The sequence below is a fragment of the Pristiophorus japonicus genome, chromosome 3 (genome assembly GCF_044704955.1).
Source record: "Pristiophorus japonicus isolate sPriJap1 chromosome 3, sPriJap1.hap1, whole genome shotgun sequence".
Lineage (NCBI taxonomy): Eukaryota > Metazoa > Chordata > Chondrichthyes > Pristiophoridae > Pristiophorus > Pristiophorus japonicus.
In genome coordinates, this window is record NC_091979.1 from 171,191,469 (window position 1) to 171,213,642 (window position 22,174).

Here is a 22,174-nt window from a genome sequence, read left to right on the forward strand (position 1 = left end):
TCCAATCTAATCCCATAAGGTGGTCAGCCTAATGCCATAAAGTGGTCAAGAAGGCATTCTGGATACTTTCCTTTATTAAACGAGGGAGAGAATATAAGAGAATATAAGGAAGGTTATGCTTGAATTGTATGCAACATTAGTTAGGCCACAGCTAGAGTACTGCGTACAGTTCTGATCACCACATTACAGGACAGATGTGATTGCACTGGAGAGGGTACAGAGGAGATTTACAAGGATGTTACCAAGACTGGAGAATACTAGCTATGAGGAAAGATTAGATAGCCTAGGGTTGTTTTATTTGAAGCCGGTTAGGCTGAGTGAAGATTTAATTGAGGTGTATTAAATTATGAGGGGTTTAGTTCGAGTGGAAGGACCAATTTCCCCCTACAAGAAGTCAATAACCAAAGGGCATAGATTTAAAGTAAATGGTAGAAGAATTAGAGGAGAGTTGATTTTTTTAAATTTGTTCATGGGATATGAGCAACTGACTAGGCCAGCATTTATTGCCCATCCTTAATTGCCCTTGAGAAGGTGGTAGTGAGCTGCCTTCTTGAACTGCTGCAGTCCTTGTGGTGATGGAACTCCCACAGTACTGTTAGAAAGGGAGTTCCATGATTTTGACCCAGCAACGATGAAAGAAGGACAATATACTTCCAAGTCAGGATGTTGTGTGACTTGGTAGGGAACTTGGAAGTGGTGGTGTTCCCATATGTCTGCTGGCCTGGTCCTTCTAGGTGGTAGAGGTCGTAGGTTTGGGAGGTGCTGCCGAAGATGCCTTGGCAAGTTACTGCAGTGCATCTTATAAATGGTCCACACTGCAGCCACGGTGCACTGGTGGTGGAGGGAGTGAATGTTTAAGGTGGTGGATCGGGTGCCAATCAAGCGGGCTGCTTTCTCCCAAATGGTGTCAAGCTCCTTGAATGTTATTGGAGCTGCACACATCCAGGCAAATGAAGAGTATTCCATCACACTCCTGACTTGTGCCTTTTAGATAGTGGAAAGGCTTTAAGGAATCAGGTGGTGAGACACTCACTGCAAAATACCTAGCCTCTGACTTGCTCTTGTTGCCACAGTATTTATGTGTCTGGTACAGTTAGGTTTCTGGTCAATGATGACTCCTAGGATGTTGATGGTGGGGGATTCAGCGATGGGAATGGCATTGAATGTCAAAGGTGCGGTGGTTAGATTTGCTCACAGGAGATAGTCATTGCCAGGCACTTGAGTAGTGTGAATGTTACGTGCCACCTATTATCCCAAGCCTGAATGTCGTCCAGGTCTTACTGCATGCGGGCATGGACTGCTTCATTATCTGAGGAGTTGCGAATGGCACTGAACACTGTGCAGTCATCAGGGACACTTCTGACCTTATGTTGAAGGGAAGGTCATTGATGAAGCAGCTGTAGATGTTTGGGCCTTGTACTCTGCTCTGAGGAATTCCTGCTGGGGCTGTGATGATTGACCTCCAACCACCACAACCATTTTCCTTTGTGCTAGGTATGACTCCAGCCAGTGGAGAGTTTTCCCCCTGATTCTCATTGACTCCAGTTTTACTAGGGCTCTTGATGCTACACTCGGTCAAATGCTGACTTGATGTCAAGGACATTCACTCTCACCTCACCTCTGGAATTTAGCTCTTTTGTCCATGTTTGCACCAAGGCTATAATGAGGTCTGGAGTCAAGTGGCCCTGGAACCCAAACTGGGCATCGGTGAGCAAGTGCCACTTGATAGCACTGTCGATGACACCTTCCATCACTTTGCTGATGATTGATGACTGATGACTGATGGGGCGGTAATTGGCCGGATTGGATTTGTCAGGCTTTTTGTGGATCGGACAGACCTGAGCAGATTTCCACATTGTCGGATAGATGCCATTGTTGTAGCTGTACTGGAAAAGCCTAGGTAGAGGCGCAGCTAGTTCTGGAGCACAAGCTTTCAACATGACAGCTGGGATGTTGTCGGGGCCCATAGCCTTTGCTGTATCCAGTGCGTTCAGCCGTTTCTTGATATCATGTGGAGTGAATCGAGTTGGTTGGAAGATTGGCTTCGGTGATGGTAGGGACCTCAGGAGGAGATCGATATGGATCAGACACTCGGCCTTTTTGCCTCAAGGTAGTTGCAAACGCTTCAACCTTGTCTTTTGCACTCATGTGCTGGGCTCCATCATCATTGAAGATGGGGATATTCATGGAACCACCTCCTCCAGTTAGTTGTTAACTGGTGTCAGGACTGCCGAGCTTTGATCTGATCCATTGATTGTGGGAGCGCTTAGCCTTGTCTATAGCATGCTGCTTTCACTTGTTAGCATGCATGTAGGTTCCTCAGGTTGGCACCTCATTTTTAGGTATGCCTGGTGCTGCTCCTGGCATGCTCTTCTACATTCCTCATTGAACCAGAGTTAGTCCCCTGGCTTAATGGTAATGGTAGAGTGAGGGATATGCCAGGCCTTGAGGTTGCAGATTGTTGTGGAATACAATTCTGCTGCTGCTGATGGCCCACAGTGCCTCATAGATGTCCAGTTTTGAGCTGCTAGATTGGTTCTGAATCTATCCCATTTAGCACGGTGGTCGTGCCACAAACATGATGGATGGTGTCCTCGATGTGAAGACAGAACTTCATCTCTACCAGGACTGTACGGTGGTCACTGCTTCCAATACTGTCATGGACAGATGCATCAGCGACAGGTAGCTTGGCGAGGACAAGGTCAAGTAGGTTTTTCCCTTGTGTCGGTTCTCTAACCACATGTCGCAGGCCCAGTCTGGTAGTTATGTCCTTGAGGATTCGGCCAGCTCAGTCAGTAGTGGTGCTACCGAGCCAGTCTTGGTGATGGATGTTGAAGTCTCTCCTCCGGAGTGCATTCTGTGCCTTGCTACTCTCAGTGCTTCTTCCAAGTGGTGTTCAATATGGTGGTGTACTGATTCATCAGCTGATGGAGGAGGGTAGGTGGTAATCAGCCAAGAGGTTTCCTTCCCTATGTTTGACGTGAAGCCATGAGACTTCATGGGGTATGGAGTCGATGTTGAGGACTCCCAGGGCCACTCCCTCCCGACTGTATACCACGGTGCCGCCACGCTTGGTAGATATGCCTGCCGATGGGACAGGACATATCCAGGGATGATCTTGGAGGAGTCTGGGACATTAGCTGAAAGATAATGTGAGTATGACTATGCCAGGCTGTTGCTTGACTAGGCTGTGGGACAGCTCTCCCAATTTTGGCACAAGTCCCCGGAAGTTGGTGAGGAGGGTCGACTGGGCTGGGTGTGCCATTGTCGTGTCCTTAGCCTGTGCCGAGGTCGATGCTGGGTGGTCCGTTCGGTTTTATTCTTCTTATATGAGAAGACAATAAGAAATGTTTTAACCCAGAGGGTGGTGGGGGTCTGGAACTCAGTGTCTGAAAGCATGGTAGAGGCAGAAACCCTCATCGCATTTAAAAATTGCTTGGATATACAGTTGAAGATATGCACTACAGGGCTACCGAACAAGAGTTGAAAATTCGGGTTAGGCTGGATAGCTCTTTTTTGGCCAGCACAGACATGATGGGCGGAATGATCTCCTGCTGTTCTGTAAATCTCTATGATTCTATGATTTGGTGTCAATCTTTGGAATTCTCTGTCCCAGAGGGCTGTGGATGTTCAGACGGGTATATTCACGACTTGGATCGATAGATTATTGGGCTCTAAGGAAATCAAGGAATATGGGAATAGGGTGGGAAAGTGGAGTTGATGTGGGGAAGTGGAAGTGAAGTTCAGCCACGATCTGACTGAATGGCAGACCAGGCCCAAGGGGCTGTATGGTCTACTCCTGATCCTATTTCTTATGTTCTTATGTTCTTATGTTCATGAGCAGCAGAGGGTTTCAGTTGAGCTCTCACAGAATCGTTGCAAAAGATTATGCAATGTAGACATAATGCAATAAAAGGCGTAAGTCATTTCCATGATCTTTTGTGCTGAAAAGAAGCATTATGCCATGCTTGCACTGTTGTTTCAGCACAGATGTTAAGGACATTGCAAGCCATTATTTCATTTTGCAATAAATTGAAAATAAATCTGACATTTACCTTTCTACGGCATTCCTCTAATGATTCGTTGCTTTCCGATGAAGATGATGATGAAGATGATGATGAAGATGAGGATGAAGATGGTCGTCGTGGCTTTGATGTTGATTTTGGTATTGGTGTTGATGTTGGTGTTGGAGTTGCCGTTGATGTTGGTGTTGGAGTTGCCGTTGATGTTGGTGTTGGAGTTGGCGTTGTTGGTTCACTGGTTACCGGCGATGTGGGTGTCGTCAAGTTTGTGTTCATGCATTGTAGTTCAACACTCTGGATAACGTCACCTTCAAATGTGACCCGGCTCATGCAAGTAGCAGTTACCTACAGACATAAAGGTGGTATTGTAATTCAGAAACAGTGTTCTAAAACAGAACGGATGTAATAATAGTGAGTGGACATCGACAGTGGAATATTGAACTAATGGTTACATGCCTGAGAGCCAGGATACTGTAACCATCAAGGGGTGTTATTAACCGGGACATTATTTTATTATCAGGGTAACTGTTGCATTGCACATTAATGTTGCATTGTGAGGGAGACCTTTGAAGGTTATCAGTGTGGGAGACCAAATTCACATTATTCCTTTTCAGCTTCCTAAGCTCCACTGTCACATCTGGGATTTTCCATCGGGAACGATGGCAGGACTACCCAAAGAGAAAGTGTAGATGAGAGATGGGACCCTGTCACCTGCCATATTTCCCATTGTTAACGCCTTAACTACATGGGGGGCCAGAAATACTGTTGTATTCTGATATCCAGCATTGCTAAAGCAGTGGAAGGGGGTGGGTGAAACTTGAAAAAGCTGCCTTCCTACTCTCGTGTCGCCATCCCAGACTTGACTCCCTCTTAGGCAAGCCTGCAGCTTTCATCTGTGCCTCTCTTGACATTCTCTGAAGGGCCCAACGTGACACTCGTCGTTATCTCATCATAAGCAGCAACCCCAATTGTCCCATCTTAATCTCTCACCGACCTTACTATCCAGCTTGCCCTGAGAGGGCTAAACTTGCAAATCTCCTCCCTGCCCAACTCATCCCTCCAAAAATTGCTGGTCACGGGAATGTGGGAAGGGAGGACCTTGAGATAATCACTATCACTAGGGGGGTAGTGCTGGATAGGCTAATGGGACTCAAGGTAGACAAGTCCCCTGGTCCGGATGAAATGCATCCCAGGGTATTAAAAGAGATGGCGGAAGTTATAGCAGATGCATTCGTTATAATCTACCAAAATTCTCTGGACTCTGGGGAGGTACCAGCGGATTGGAAAACAGCTAATGTAACGCCTCTGTTTAAAAAAGGGGACAGACAAAAGGCAGGTAACTATAGGCCAGTTAGTTTAACATCTGTAGTGGGGAAAATGCTTTAAGCTATCATTAAGGAAGAAATAGCATGACATCTAGATAGGAATAGTGCAATCAAGCAGACGCAACATGGATTCATGAAGGGGAAATCATGTTTAATTAATTTACTGGAATTCTTTGAGGATATAACGAGCATGGTGGATAGAGGTGTACCAATGGATGTAGTGTATTTAGATTTCCAAAAGGCATTCGATCAGGTGCCACACAAAAGGTTACTGCAGAAGATAAAGGTACGCGGAGTCAGAGGAAATGTATCAGCATGGATAGAGAATTGGCTGGCTAACAGAAAGCAGAGAGTCGAGATAAATGGGTCCTTTTCGGGTTGGAAATCGGTGGTTAGTGATGTGCCACAGGAATCGGTGCTGGGATCACAACTGTTTACAATATACATAGATGACCTGGAAGAGGGGACAGAGTGTAGTGTAACAAAATTTGCAGATGACACAAAGATTAGTGGGAAAACGGGTTGTGTAGAGGACACAGAGAGGCTGCAAAGAGATTTAGATAGGTTAAGCGAATGGGCTAAGGTTTGGCAGATGGAATACAATGTCTGAAAATGTGAGGTCATCCACCTTGGGAAAAAAAAAACAATAAAAGGGAATATTATTTGAATGGGGAGAAATTACAACATGCTGCAGTGCAGAGGGACCTGGGGGTCCTTGTGCATGAATCCCAAAAAGTTAGTGTGCAGGTGCAGCAGGTAATCAGGAAGGCGAATGGAATGTTGGCCTTCATTGCGAGAGGGATGGAGTAGAAAAGCAGGGAGGTCCTGCTGCAACTGTACAGGGTATTAGTGAGGCCGCACCTGGAGTACTGCGTGCAGTTTTGGTCACCTTACTTAAGGAAGGATATACTAGCTTTGGAGGAGGTACAGAGACGATTCACTAGGCTGATTCCGGAGATGAGAGGGTTACCTTATGATGATAGATTGAGTAGACTGGGGCTTTACTCGTTGGAGTTCAGAAGGATGAGGGGTGATCTTATAGAAACATTTAAAATAATGAAAGGGATAGACAAGATCGAGGCAGAGAAGTTTTTTCCACTGGTCGGGGAGACTAGAACTAGGGGGCACAGCCTCAAAAGATGGGGGAGCCAATTTAAAACCGTGTTGAGAAGGAATTTATTCTCCTAGAGGGCTGTGAATCTGTGGAATTCTCTGCCCAAGGAAGCAGTTGAGGCTAGCTCATTGAATGTATTCAAATCACAGATAGATAGATTTTTAACCAATAAGGGAATTAAGGGTTACGGGGAGCGGGCGGGTGAGTGGAGCTGAGTCCACGGCCAGATCAGCCATGATCTTGTTGAATGGTGGAGCAGGCTCGAGGGGCTAGATGGCCTACTCCTGTTCCTAATTCTTATGTTCTTATGTTCTTATGTAAGCAATGATCGTGTGTATTCTGGCAGTGGATCAACCATCACGGATGATCGCAAAATCTCCTTGCAGAATGTCCGTTCAATTTCAAACAAGGCCCTTGACATCCATGACCTTATCGTGGATGACTGCATTGATATCATGGCACTGAAGGAATGCAAAATTCACAAGAAACACCCCCCCCATGTTTGGGCTCATTCGAAAGGAAATTTAATTTGGGACTATCTACCAAAAGGTTTGGAACTCTAAAGTGCTTATGGAAGAAACTACAGACTTTATTAGAATTTTGGATTTTAAAAGACAAACTCAAGGCTGTGGGCGGACCTACAGAACTAGCAAGAGACAGCCTAATTAAGTAAAGCTACCTGGGTGTGAGGACTGAGTTAACCTGTCAGGAAGAATGAGTATTCAAAAATCCTTTCCCCACAAGAGACATTAACATCACAAAATCACCCAGAGGTAGCTACCCATCAACATGGGTCTAGACAACCATTTCAGCATATATATCACAAAGAGGCCCAATCCAGCCTGTATGCGAAAGATTAAGCACAAAAGGACATTGCAATTACCAAACTAATATTTCCATCAGGAAACAGTTTTCGAACAACAATCCACCCAAGACATATCAACTTTTAATGAGCCCGACAAAATATAAAGAAGAACCAAGCCCGCCAAAATTATACAAAGAATTTTGAACAGATTTGGCGGCAAGATTAGAACACTGAAATCATATAACTGACCCCTGTTTTCAACAGAGGTTAGGTGGTTGCTAGGCAGCTACAAGGCTGCTACTACCTTAGATGCCATACTACACCAGGTGCTATACTGCGAGTATGTCATCAAGACAAGGAGAGAAACCAACGCGACAGTTGTAAACTAACTTCTCCAGCCTCGAAGTCCTGAAGTCCTGAAGGAAGGAAGAACATCACCATCGCAGCAGCGACCGACCACAGTCAATGTGGTAGCAAGGGAAAAACTATCAAAAGGATTGGTAAGCATAGTCCCTGCCCTGGAGTCTAACCTAGCTCGAATTAGGTATTGGGAGGTGGGAGGTATAATTTTACTGTAACCCCCTTTGAATGTGTAGTGTATGGTTCTTTATTAGAGTGGTTATAAGTTTAACCTTGTACCTTTCCTTATATTGTCCTTTATTAGAGTGATTGTAAGTGTGGCCTTGTATTTTCTTACTAGAGTATTAAGCCTGTATTTCCCTGACTGTAATAAAACCAGAGTTCTTTTGCATCAAACCAGTGTCCATTGCTCTTTTGTCACACCCCGCAAATAAATCCAGAGTACAGAACCCAAGGGAGTGGGAGCGATTCGAACCGTTCAAGTTGGTCAGAAGGGAACCTGCCCCCTCATAGAGACCACCCCGCCTTACAGCAATAACGGAAACTTGGCTGAGGGATAATGACACACTACCTTTAATTGAAGTCTCTCGTCCTGGCTATACTTTGGAAGAAAAAATAGAAAAGCAAATTATTATTTAAGTGGAGAAAAATTGCAAAGTGCTGCAGTACAGAGGGACCTGGGGGTCCTTGTGCATGAAACTCAAAAGGTTAGTATGCAGGTACAGCAAGTAAACAGGAAGGCAAATGGAATGTTGGCCTTTATTGCAAAGGGGATAGAGTATAAAAGCAGGGAAGTCCTGCTACAACTGTACAGGGTATTGGTGAGGCCACACCTAGAGTACTGAGTACAGTTTTGGTTTCCGTATTTAAGGAAGGATATACTTGCATTGGAGGCTGTTCAGAGAAGGTTCACTCGGTTGATTCCAGAGAGGAGGGGGTTGACTTATGAAGATAGGTTGAGTAGGTTAGGACTATACTCAGTGGAGTTCAGAAGGGGGCTCGACAACATGGATGCAGAGAGGATATTTCCTCTCAAAGGGGAAACTAAAACTAGGGGACATAGGGCTAGAACTTCTACTTTTTTTGCCTGCTTAATGCCTACTAAATGCCCATTTTACCACTGAAATGACATATAACTCCCATATATCGCCCACTTTGGCACAAAATGGAAACTGGCAGGCATTTTTCGGAAACATATCGCCGAGCGTTACTTTCCCCATGTGCTTAAGGTCAGGGAAAAATATTACCGCCCGGCCATTATTTTGGGCGGAATCTGCAGGATGTGTGAATTTAATGCCCATAAAATCGCCCAGTGTTACTTTCCGCACGGAATTAATGCCGAGATTCAATATTAATGCCCAGCGACTGTTTTTTGTCGTAAAGAGGATATTTGTCCAAACAGCGACCACGGAGATCACCCATCGTCAATTTCACCACCTCGCACACATTTCGCCTACAATATCGCTCGCTCAAAAAAACACCCACAAAAAGTGGAACTAACCGGAACGAATTACAGCGTTATGGACGCCATGTTGTAGATCGCATGTCGTTTCCTTTAAAAAGCTGCTGTGCTTCAACCTTGGCGGAGTTCGGATGTACTCTGAAGGTCATTAGAGTTGATGTGAACATCTGTAAAAACATCTTGACCACACTGTGACCGATTGGAATTGAAGAGGTGTGCTCATTTGGACATTCCTTGTTTGCATACAATCAGTGGCAAACAGAGAGCTACCTCAATGGGCCTGTCCTTTCTCACCCTCTCTTGGTGACCAAATACATGCAGCAGACTCGACATCGCCGAAGGAACACTGCACTACATCATGTGCCCAATGTACGAGGTGACAGACAGATGAGGAGGACCAGATGTTACACCCGCCACAAGTACAAGGAGAAGCATTCTTACCTCGACTTGCCCGACACCACCTACCTTCGGAGACTGCGCTTCCACAAAGAGGTTATCACTGAGGTATGCCAGCTGATAAGGGCAGACCTGCAGCCTGCCAGCACCATTAGTACTGCACTGTCCATCGAGGTCAAAGTCACCGCGGCACTGTCGTTCTACACCTCGGGTTCTTTTCAGGCCACAGCTGGCGACATTTGCGGACTTTCTCAGCATGCCACATATCACTGCATTGGACAGGTCATTGAAGCCCTGTACGTACTCAGGGACTTGATCAGCTTCCCTATGACCAGGGAGGCACAGAGTGATTGGGCTCTAGGTTTTTCCAGAATTGCAAACTTCCCCAAGGTGCAGGGCAATAGACTGTGCGCAAATCGCGATGCGGGCACCTTTTCAGGATGCTGAGGTTTTCAGGAACCACAAGCGATTCCATTCCATTCCCTTAATGTCCAGCTGGTTATCGACCACCAGCAAATTATACTGGCAGTGAATGCTCAATTTCCGGGCAGCGTCCATGATGCGCACACCCTGCGTGAGAGCACTGTATCTGACTTGTTGAACAATGAGCCACAAGGTCAATGCTAGACACTTGGGGACAAAGGATATGGCCTCGCCACCTGGCTGATGAATCTCCTGCACAACATCCATACCGAGGCCGAGAGGCGATACAACGACAGCCACAGAGCAACTCGCAATATCGTGGAGAAAACCATTGGAGTGTTGAGCAATGCTTTAGATGCCTGACCACTCAGGAGGCGAGCTCCAATATCACCCTGAGCAGATAGCTCAATTCATGGTGGGTCTGCTCCATGCTACACAACTTGGCTATCAGGAGGGGACAAGAATTACTTGATGAGTCTGATAATCCACCTCACCAGAGAGAGAAAAAGGAGGATAAGGGGGCAGATGCTGACATCGGGCCAGACAATCAGGCTGATGCTGAAGCCATGCCCCCGCCCCCCTGTAGACCACATGAAAGGGCCCATGGTGGCATAATAGCTGCAAGAGCCTTACGTCGGAGCTCATCAATGATCGCTTTGCCTGAAAGAACATTGGTGTTATTTCCAAGGCTGCCACACTGCTGGGTGTGCAGGTCATACATCAATGGTGAGCATCACCTTGGTGACAGTTAAAGTTTACGTTGATTGAAGTTAAGTGTGATTATACTCTTTGATGTGCTGCAAGGTTTTGTTCAATAAAAAACATTTAAACCGAACATTAGTCTAAAATCATCAGTATTTCTGTACAAACCAACCCCTCCCCCCCCCCGCTTCCCCCCCTCCCCCCCCACTCCCCGCTTCTCTTCCCACCGCTACACTTTCCCCTCCTGACTCCAAGCCGCCTGGCCGAGGAGGTCCTCAGGCGATGCTTCATAGGGGGAGAGGGGGTGACGGCCGAAGCGCCACTTGGCCGGATACGGGAGAGGACGGTCCCGAGGTGGGAGCGCACTCCGAGCCATAAGCAAGATGTTGCTGCTGGCTCTCATGTGTGGTTGGCAATGGGGGTGCGTCATCTTGGGGTGCAGTGCGGCGCTCCGGGACCATTGGGAGCCCTCTGCCACCAGTGTTACTGGCTACCAGCTCCAGGGCCTCCTCCATCCCTTCCATTTTATATGTTATTTGTTGGACAAAAACACGGTGCCAACTATGTTCTTGGTGCTTAGTGGACTTTTTGCTGCTGTTGAATCTCCGTCGTTCTTCCCACAACAGCCAGACAAGCACACACCTCAGCCACACACGCTTTCAGTGCCTCTGAGCTCCCTCTCTCTCTGTCTCCTCTTCTGCGCATGTCATGATGACCCTTGACCTCCTGAATCGCGGGAATCGAGCGTTGCCATGCCGTTGCTAAGGATGGCCACACTTTACGGCAGAAGGTCAGAAAAATTTTACGCTAACGCTCATTTGATATCGCTCGCAGTAACACCCATTTCAATAATGTAAACTAGGTGTTTTGAGAATGGGCGAGAAGCCGGTGATCTGAAAACCCTTTTTAAACGCCCATGCCGGAAATAACGCCAATTTTTGGGCGATATGCTCAAGGTTCTAGTCCATAGTCTCAGAATAAGGGGCTATCCATTTAAAACTGAGATGAGGAGGAATTTCTTCTCTCAGAAGGTTGTAAATCTATAGAATTCTCTGCCCCAGAGAGCTGTGGAGATTGGGTCATTGAATATATTTAAGGCGGAGATAGACAGATTTTTGAACAATAATGGAATAAAGGGTTATGGGGAGCGGGCAGGGAAATAAAGCTGAATCCATGTTCAGATCAGCCATGATCTTATTGAATGGTGAAACAGGCTCGAGGGGCCAGGTGGCCTACTCCTGCTCTTATTTCTTATATTCTTATGTTCTTGTTCCTTCCACCAATTGCCCCGCCCAGACCGGCATGGTGGCGGTATAGCTCTCATCACTAAATTATACCTTGGTCTGTCCCCCTTCTCCTCCAGCACTTTCTCATCTTTTGCACACCTCACCTTATTCCACTCCTCTCACCTCTCATTCAAAATTCTCGTTCTCTACCGCCCACCCAAATGTGATAAAAACATTATCACGGATATATCCTCACTGATTTCCTCTCTCAGCCTATGCACCAAGCGACTTCTCATCCTCGATAATTTCAACCTCCATTTCAATTCATCATGCTCTCTCTCCTCTGAGTTCACTACCCTCCTATCCATCCTTAAATTCCTCAACCCATATTCATGGCCATCTCCTTGATCTTGGAATCGCTCATGGCCTTGCTATTCCAACCATATCAATTAAAGATAAAGCCATTTCTAACCATTTCCTTGTATCGCTCTCGACTTGCATCCCCCTTCCCCAATCCAAACCTACTTCCTTCTGTATCCGCCCTGGAAAAAACTCTCTTCAATCTCTCTTACAACTGCACTCATCAACTAAAAACTGTCCAACCTTTGACCCTCTTTTAACAATGACATTTCTGCAACCACTGATCTGCTCAACCATACTCTCACCATAACCTTTGACGCCCTCGTCCCTTTTAAAAAGATTAGCCTCTCCCATGCTGGCTGTTCCCCCTGGTACGGCCCCCATCTTCGCTCCCTCAAGTCAAAAGGTCGCAGACTTGAACAGATGTGGTGGACAACTAGTTTAGCCATTCACCGCCAGATCTGGCTCGAACACATAAAATATTATCGGTTCCTACTCTTGTCTACAAAAACTGCTCACTACTCCAGGATCATTCTGGATTGCAAAAATAACCACCTGCTACTACTCTCTACTGTTAACCGTCTTCTTAAAGGCCTCTCCCCTGTCTCTACCACACTCACCTCCAACAAGTGTGAGGAGCTCATGGACTTCTTTATCTCAAAGATTGAGACCATCCGATCAGCTGCCTCTGTGAGTTCCATTCCTTCACCTAGCCCACAGAGCCAAACTTCATCTGAGGCTCCCACCTGCCCTAGTCCTAAACTCATATCTTTCTCTAGTTTCTCTTTGATCTCACCACTTGATCTCTCCACGCTCATCTTGTCCATGAGACCCACTTCCTGCTCTCTTGACCCTATTCCCACTAAACTGCTGACCACCCAACTTCCTTTTTTGGCTCCCATGTTAGCCGACATTTTTAATGGTTCTCTCTCCTTAGGTACTGTTCTATCTCCTTCAAATCTGCCGTCATCGCCCCTCTCCTCAAAAAAACAACCCTCGACCCCACCTTGCTTACTAGCTCTCACCCCATCTCCAAACTCCCTTTCCTGTCCAAAGTACTTGAACGTGTTGTCGCCTAACAAATCCGTGACCATCTTTCCATGAATTCAATGTTTAAATCACTTCAATCTGGTTTTTGCCCCGGCCACAGTACCGAAACAGCTCTCATCAAAGTCACAAATTACATTCTTTGTGACTGTGACAAAGGCAACCTATCCCTCCTCATCCTTCTGAACCTGTCTGCAGCCTTTGACACGGTTGACCACTCCATCCTCCTCCAACACCTCTCCACCAACATTCAGCTAGGTGAGACTGCACTCGCCTGGTTCCATTCTTATCTATCTAATCGTAGACAGAAAATCTCCTGCAATGGCTTCTCTTCACATTCCCGCATCGTTACTTTTGGTATCCCCCAAGGATCTGTCCTTGGCCCTCTCTTATTTTTCATCTATATGCTGCCCCTTGGCGATATCATCTGAAAACACGGAGTCAGTTTCCACATGTACACTGACGACTCCCAGCTCTACCTCCCTACCACTTCTCTCAACCCCTGCTTGGTATCTAAATTGTCAGATTGCTTGTCCAACATCCAATACTGGATGAGCAGAAATTCTCTCCAATTAAATATTGGGAAGACCGAAGCCATTATCTTTGGTCCCATTGCCCGTCTCCGCCCCTGCCTCAGCTCTTCTGCTGCTGAAACCCTCATTCATGCCTTTGTTACCTCTAGACTTGACTACTCCAACTCACTCCTGGCCGGCCTCCCACATTCTACACTACGTAAACTTGAGATCATCCAAAACTCAGCAGCCCATATACTAACTCGCACCAAGTCACGATCACCCATCACCCCTGTGCTTTCTGACCTACATTGGCTCCCGGTTAAACAATGCCTTGATTTCAAAATTCTCATCCTTGTTTACAAATCACTCGATGGCCTTGATCCTCCCTATCTTTGTAATCGTTTTCAGCCTCACAATCCCACAATATGTCTGCGCTCCTCAAATTCTGGCCTCTTGAACATCCCTCATTATAACTGCTCAAGTGTCGGTGGCCGTTCCTTCAGCTGCCTGGGCACTAAGCTTTGGAACTCCCTCCCTAAACCTCTCCACCTCTCTACCTCTCTTTGCTCCTTTAAGATGCTCTTTAAAATCTTTCTCTTTAAACAAGCTTTTGGTCATCTGCCTTAATTTCTTCTTTTGTGGCTCGGTGTCAAATTTATCTGTTTTGTCTTGTAACACAGCTGTGAAGCACCTTGGGATGTTTTACTATGTTAAAGTCTCTATATAAATACAAGTTATTATTATTACAATAATGAAACTGATCATTGAACTGATTTTTTTTATTTATTCATGGGATGTGGGTATCGCTGGCAAGGTCAGCATTTATTGCCCATCTATAATTGCCCGTGAGAAGATGGTGATGAGCCGCCTTCTTGAACCGCTGCAGTCCCTTTGGTGAAGGTACTCGCACATTGCTGTTAGGGAGGGAGATCCAGGATTTTGACTTGGGGACTATGATGGAATAGTGATATATTTCCAAGTCAGGATGGTGCGTGACTTGGAGGTGATGGTCTTCCCATGCGCTGCTGCCCTTATCCTTCTAGGTAGTAGACGTTGCAGGTTTGGGAGGTGCTATCGAAGAAGCCTCGGAGTCTATAGGGCAGCTCTCCCAAAATTCCAGATGTTAGAGAGGAGGACTTTTCAGGTTTGTCTAACCTGGATGTGCCTTTGTCGCATCCGAAGCCAGTGCCTAGGTCAATGCTGGGTGGTCCGAACGGTTTCATTCTTATTACTGTTTTTTTGTAGTGGTTTGGTATACCTGAGAGGTTTGCTAGGCCATTTAAGAGGACAGTTAAGAGCAAAACACATTGCTGTGGGCCTGGAGACATATAGGCCAGATCAGGTAAGGATGGCAGATTTCCTTCCCTAAAGGACATTAGTGAACCAGATGGGTTTTTATGCAAATCGGTAGTTTCATGATCACCATTACTGATACTAGCTTTTTATTCCAGTGGAATGGTAGCATAGTGGTTACGTTACAGGACTAGTAATCCAGAGGCTTGGACTAATAATCTGGAGACATAAGAATGTAAGACCATAAGAAATAGAATCAGGAGTAGGCCATTTGGCCCCTCGAGCCTGCTCTGCCATTCAATAAGATCATGGCTGATCGGATCTTAGCCTCAACTCCACTTCCCTGCCCACTCCCCATAACCCTTGACTCCATTATCGTTCAAAAATCTGTCTATCTCCACCTTAAATATATTCAATGACCCAGCGTCCACAGCTCTCTGGGTCGAGAATTCCAAAGATTCACGACCCTCTGAGAGAAGAAATTTGCTGCAGGAGTTCCTCGGGGCTTTGACCAAGGCCCAACCATCTGCAGCTGCTTCATCAATTACCTTTCCTCTATCATGAGGTCAGCAGTGGAGTTGTTTGTGAAATTATCAACGGTGTTCAGTTCCATTAGAAATGACTCAAATAATGAATCAGTCCATGCCTGCATGCAGCAAAACCTGGAAAACATTCAGGCTTGGGCTGATAAGTGGCAAGTAACATTCACGCCACACAAGTGCCAGGCAATGATCATTTCCAATAAGAGAGAGTCTAACAATGGCAATCTCAGTGGCATTTCCATCACCAAATCCCCCTCCATCAACATCCTGGGAGTCACCACTGACCAGAAACTTAATTGGACCAGCCACATAAATACTGTGCTACAAGAGCAGGTCAGACGCTAGGTATTCTTGCAGAATGGGCATATAATTGGCAAATGAATTTCAACACAGATGAATTTCAACACATTTTGGGAGGAAGAATAGGGAGGTCACTTATTACTTGGAGGATGCGAGTCTGGGTGGAGTAAAGGAACAAAGGAATCTTGGAGTACAAATACATAAATCGTTAAAAGTTGTGACACAGGTTAGCAAGGCCATTAAAAAAGCAGATAGAATTGATAAGTAGTGAACATATGTTAAACTTGTATTGAACCTTAGTTAGATTACACTGAGTACAATTCTGGTCGCCATATTATAAAAAGAATATAGAGGCACTGGAGAAGGTGCAGAGAAGATTTACAAAGATGATACCAGAAATGCGAGGATATACTTATCAGTCAAGGATGAACAGGCTGGGTCTCTTTTTGGCTGAAAAAAGAAGGCTGAGGGGTGACCTAATAGAGGTCTTTAAATTTATGAAATGTTTTGATAGAGTAGATATGGAGAGAGTGTTTCCACTTGTGGGGAAGAGCATAACTAGAGGCCATCAATATAAGATAGTCACCAAGAAATCAAATAGGGAATTCAGAAGAAACTTCTGTACAAAGAGTGATGAGAATGTGGAACTCGTTACCACAGGGAGTGGTTGAAGCGAATAGTATAGATGCATTGAAGGGGAGGCTAAATAAACATATGAGGGAGAAGGGAATAGAGGTTTATGCTGATAGAGTTAGATGAGGAAAGAGGGAAGGAGGATCAAGTGGAGTATAAACGCCGTCATGCACTGGTTGGGCCGAATGGCCTGTTTCTGTGCCGTAATCCTCTGTAATCCTATGTAATGATCCAAGGTGCATGAATTCAAATCTCACCATGGTACCTGGAGAATTTAAGTTCAGTTAATTAAATAAATCTAGTATAAAAGACTAGTATCAGTAATGATGACCATGAAACTATCGGATTGCCATAAAAATCCATTTGGTTCACTAATGTTCTTTAGGGATGGAAATCTGCCATCCTTACCTGGTCTGGCCTATACGTAACTCCAGACCCACAGCAATGACTCATAACAAACCACTACAGAAAATAAGAGTAAGAATAAAAGCAGACGGACCGCCCGGCGTCGACCTCAGCACCAATTTCGGACAAGACAACGGCACACCCAGCCCAGTCGACCCTGAAAAGTCCTACACACTAACATCTGGGGACCTGTGGCAAACTTGAGAGAACTGTCACAGACTAGTCAAGCAACAGCTTGACATTGTCATACTCACAGAATCATACCTTTCAGCCAAATGTCCCAGATACTTCTATCACCATTCCTGGGTATCTCCTGTCCCAACGGCAGGACAGACCCACTAGGGGTGGTGGCACAATGGTATACAGTCAGGAGTGAGTGGCCCTGGGAGTCTTCAATATTGTTGCCAGATTCCATGAAGTCTCATGGCTTCAGGTCATTGGCAAGGAAACCGCCTGCTGATTACCACCTACCCACCATCTCATGAATCAATACTTCTCCATGTTGAACACCACTTGAAAAAAGCACTGAGGGTAGCAAGGGAACAGGAAGTACTCTGGGTGGGGGACTTCAATATTCATCATCAGGAGTGGCCCTGAGAACCACTACTGACCAAGCTGGCCGAGTTCAAGGACATAGCTGCCAGACTAGGCCTATGGCAGGTAGTGAGAGAACCAGCACAAGGGATAAACCTACTTGATCTCATCCTCACCAATATACCTGTCGCTGATGTTCCTGTCCATGATAGCATTGGTAGCTGTGACCACCACACAGTCATTGTGGAGACGAAGACCCAACTTCACACTGAGGAAACCCTCCATCATGTTGTGTGGCACTAGCATCGTGCTAAATAGGATAGTTTCAGAACAGGTTTAGCAGCTCAAAACTGGGCATCCATGAGATACTGTAGCCATCAGCAGCAGAATTGTATTCCAACACAACCTGTAACCTCATGGCCTGGCATATCTCTCACTCTACCATTACCATCAAGCTAGGGGACAAACCCTGCTTCAATGAGGAGTGCAGAAGAGCATGCCAGGAGCAGTACCAGGCATACTTATAAATGAGGTGGCAACCTGGGAAGCTGCAACACAGGATAGCATGCATGCTAAACAGTGAAAGCAGCATGGTGGACAATTAAACAAGTAACAGGAGGAGGAGGCTCCATGAATATCCCCATCCTCAATGATAGCGGAGCCCAGCAAGTGAGTGCAAAAGTCAAGGCTGAAGCACTTGCAACTATTTTCAGCCAGAAGTGCCGAGTGGATGATCCATATCGATCTCCTTCTGACATCCTCACCATCGCAGAAGCCAGTCTTCAGCCAATTCGATTCATTCCACATGATATCATGAGATGTGCCCCAACAACATCCCAGCTGTCGTGCGAAAGACTAGTGTAAGGGAGTAAAAAATACATGAGTAAGAAGCATAAGGGAATTAGGAGGTTCTGAGGAATCGGGAGTTCCTCTGTCTTACGGTATTGACCGATTATGTATAACCCGCTTATGTATGTAAAGCACACTCATATACTCGCTTACATAAGAGGGGAATAGCGAACCGTAGACTCTGGGTTTAAGTAAAACCGAGTAGAGGGATGGTTGGTATCTGAGAATACAGTGAAACCGATATAGGGGTAGACATACCGAGCTGAGTATGGCGTTTAAGGATATGCTAGACTGGGGGCCGGACGGCTCCCTTAGGAGATATTTTTCGGACGACCATAAGAAACTGATAGTGACTATGTTAAGTGACGGATGGGATCCCAAAGAAGATCCCACTAAACAAAAAGAATGGTGGGAAAAACAAAAACACAAGAAAGCAGCCAAGGCAGGATTGATGGTGGTTAGTCAGTGTTTACAGTATACGACCATGGACAGGCCACAATTGTGCAAATTAAGAGTAGGAAATAGAGTGGGAAGATCTAAGAAAAATATAAAACCGACACAGAAGCTTCAGCTCTTGTGCCGAGGTTTTTCGGGCAGAGAGCTGAAAGTTTTTAACCCTTTGTAGTGTTGTCCTTGATGTGGGAAGTTTTAAGAAATTGAATGACATTTTAAGTTAGAAACCCAGATGTGGATTACAGTAAAAAATGCAATTGTCTTATATAATTTAAATTAAAAATGTGTGGTCTCATTTTAAATCAATTAGAATCGTAACAAAGTGCTGTCTTTTCAATTTAGTTATTGCACGCCGAGACGCCCAATTACTTGTTAAAAAACAACATGTAATCATTGATTACATTGGGTTGAAAGATAAAAATGTAGTCTACAAATGAGGTAAAGAAAGGCCTGTGTGGGTTTCTCGAGGCTACAGGCTGGGGAAAGCATCGTCCTCATTTTCTTTTGTGTAGAATCTTATATTAAATGACTTGAAAGCTTTTAGTTCAGTAAAAGAGATGGCCATACAGTATTTGAATTGGAATTTTGAGATATTTTAGGTGATTCTCCTTGATAAACATTTTGGATGTATTGGAAAATCTTGGGTTTGGAAACATTTTTAAATGAAATAATACTAAACAGTTTGGGAAAAAAATACTAAAAAGTTTGGAAACTATCTAAAAATGCCATTTTCTCTGATGAGAGACAGAAATGTCATTTGGGGGAGATGAGATAATATATGGAAGTAATCTTGGAAATGATTTGCGAGAACTTGAATTGCGAGCAGGTTAAGATAGTTTATAAACTATCATTTGTTCTTGAAATACAAGAAACCGGACAATCCTGGCAAGAATGAGGTTACGTGCCACACCAAATCGAACGACAGGATTAACCCCCTATGAACTAATGACTAGATGAGCAATGAAGTTACCCGAGGGGATAGTTACAGGAGGGGCAGAATTAGGACTATTACCAGATTGAGTAAACAGCTGAAAGAGATGCGGCAGGAAGTAAGAGATAGACAAAGAAACAAGGATGAAGATAAAGGGACAAAACCCTCGACCGTAGTGCCGGAGGTTGGAGCAAAGGTAATGGTTAGAGAATTGCCAGGAAAACCTGGATTTGCCCCACGATGGAGCGGACCATATGAAGTATTAATCAATGGTGACACATGTGCGTGTATAAATATGAAAGGTGGGGGCCGATGGAAACATTGGTCCCAGCTGAAAGAATATAAAAGTACAGCTGATGGCGGAATCTAAGATACTCCCGGTAATCTACTCCTTAAAATACATCTTAGAGTATAAGGAGTGGAGGGATGCATTGATAGATGGACTTTTCGGGGGACTACAATTAATATTTGAAATACTATGGGTACTTGCCATAATGAAATCAATCTGGGAAAGGTCACATGTCCAGAGAAATGGTGCAAATGATCCGGTAGGAGTAGTAAAAAGAATCTAACTAAAAACCTGGAATATCCAGGATATGTTTTATCAACAGAATGTATATAAATGTGATCACTACCGTCCTTATGATTCTGGAAGGTCAAGCTACAAGGCTGCCCCAGGGGGCCCAGAAGCATATACCCATACCGGAGGGTACAACAACTACGTAAAGCAGCCCCTAGGGGGCGGCATCCGAGTGTCAGGAGTGTTTATCTTGAAGCCACAAGATGAATGGGTAACAAAATGTTACCTGAATATTGTAAACCAGGGGAATTAACCTCGGAAAAGTGCGTGGTAGTTAAACCTGGAACAGAAGTAATAGTACATGTCCGGACCCAGATAGGGACAGGGTCTTAGAGCCGTCCTCATTAAAAGCGATAGAATGGGTCATATGTCAGGAAGAGAGAAAGTGTTCAGATTCAGCAGTGATGATTTATTGGCAAAAACATATAAGGCTAGAACCTCCACTTTTGTGCTTATCGCCCAAAAATGGGCGTTATTACCGGCGTGGGCGGTAAAAAAGTGTTTTCAGATCGCCGGCTTCTCGCCCATTCTCAAAACACCTAGTTTACATTTTTGAAAATGGGCGTTACCGTGAGCGATATCAAATGGGCAGTAGCATTGAATTTCACTGAACTTCTGCCGTAAAGTGTGGCTGACCTTAGCAATGGCATGGCAACGCTCGATTCCCATGATTCTGGAGGTCAAGGGTCACCATGACTTGCGCAGAAGAGGAGACAGAGAGAGAGGGAGCTCAGAGGACTGAAGGCGTGGCTGGGTGTGGTGTGGCTGCTTTGGAAGGTAGGAGGGAGACTTTAGAGCTTCACAGCAAGTAGGCAAACAAAAAGTAACTGTTATCAGCCACATATTTGACAGAATTTTCCCTATAATGGAGGGAGAGGAGAAGGCATCACAGCACGCTGTGGAGACTGATGCTGGAAGGAGCAGTGAGGTGGGAGAGGAGCACATTGGAAGCCGCAAAAGAGTCAGGAGGTTCTCGGACGAGACAACTGCCTCCCTCCTGCAGGAGGTCGAGTCACGCTGGGGTGATTTGAGACAGGGAGGGCACAGGAAGCCCATCCCAAAGGTATACCAGAGGATATGGACCGAGGTAGCAGAGGTGGTCTCGTCGGCGACCAACGAGGTACGTGAGGGCAATTAATGCCGCAAAGGATGGAACGACCTTGTGGGATCTGCAAGAGTAAGTATTACATTGATTTACATGTACTTATGTACTTATATAATTTGATTTGTAACAGTCATGAGTGACTATCAGCAGATGTGAGGTCTTGCACTTTTACCGGGAATGTTTTACTAAAAGCCTGCAGTCATGGTATACGTCTTTAGGTAAAGAATGATAATAATCATATTAATCATGATTACATCTGTCGGTTATGTGTTGTATCAGTCTCTGTGACAGTACCTAGCAATGATATCACACAATGATCTCATGTCATGACTTCCTGTCATCTTTTACAGAAGAAGCTATCGACGATGAGGTCGGTGCAGAGGCGAACAGGTTGGCGGGGGGGAGGGGCACCAGTCCCCAGCGACATCACAGAGATGGAGGAACGAGTGCTAGCACTTGTGGGGAACTATCCCCAGACAGCCACGGATGCATCTGCAGACCCTGAAGTGATGCCACATGAGTAAAGCTTACACCATTGCTGTAATGTCTGTAAGCTTGTAATGCTTGTAGCTCCACACTGTGGATATGGACGTATTGTGTACTGCAGCTGCATAGTTAATCATTAAACAACAGGCAGGCTTTCCGGAGAGTTCCGAGAGAGCAGCCTGCCATCTTAGGAAGCTGTGTGTGCTTGTGCTCTGTGAAGATATCACATTTGGCGACCGAGGATGACATTTTTCAGATGTTTAAAGGTTACATTTTGTTGGTGCAGGATTCAGCCAGCCGACAGAA

At 45.4% G+C, this 22,174-nt stretch overlaps 1 long non-coding RNA gene across 1 annotated transcript in view; it reads right to left on the minus strand.

Annotated features, from left to right (window-relative positions):
* Nucleotides 1–4,068: 4,068 nt before the first annotated feature.
* The window catches only part of LOC139259401 (uncharacterized), a 37,781-nt gene continuing 19,675 nt past the window's right edge, over nt 4,069–22,174 (minus strand). The window contains exon 3 of the long non-coding RNA XR_011592563.1: nt 4,069–4,367. This is a non-coding gene — a long non-coding RNA (uncharacterized lncRNA). The remainder of the gene's footprint in view (nt 4,368–22,174) is intronic.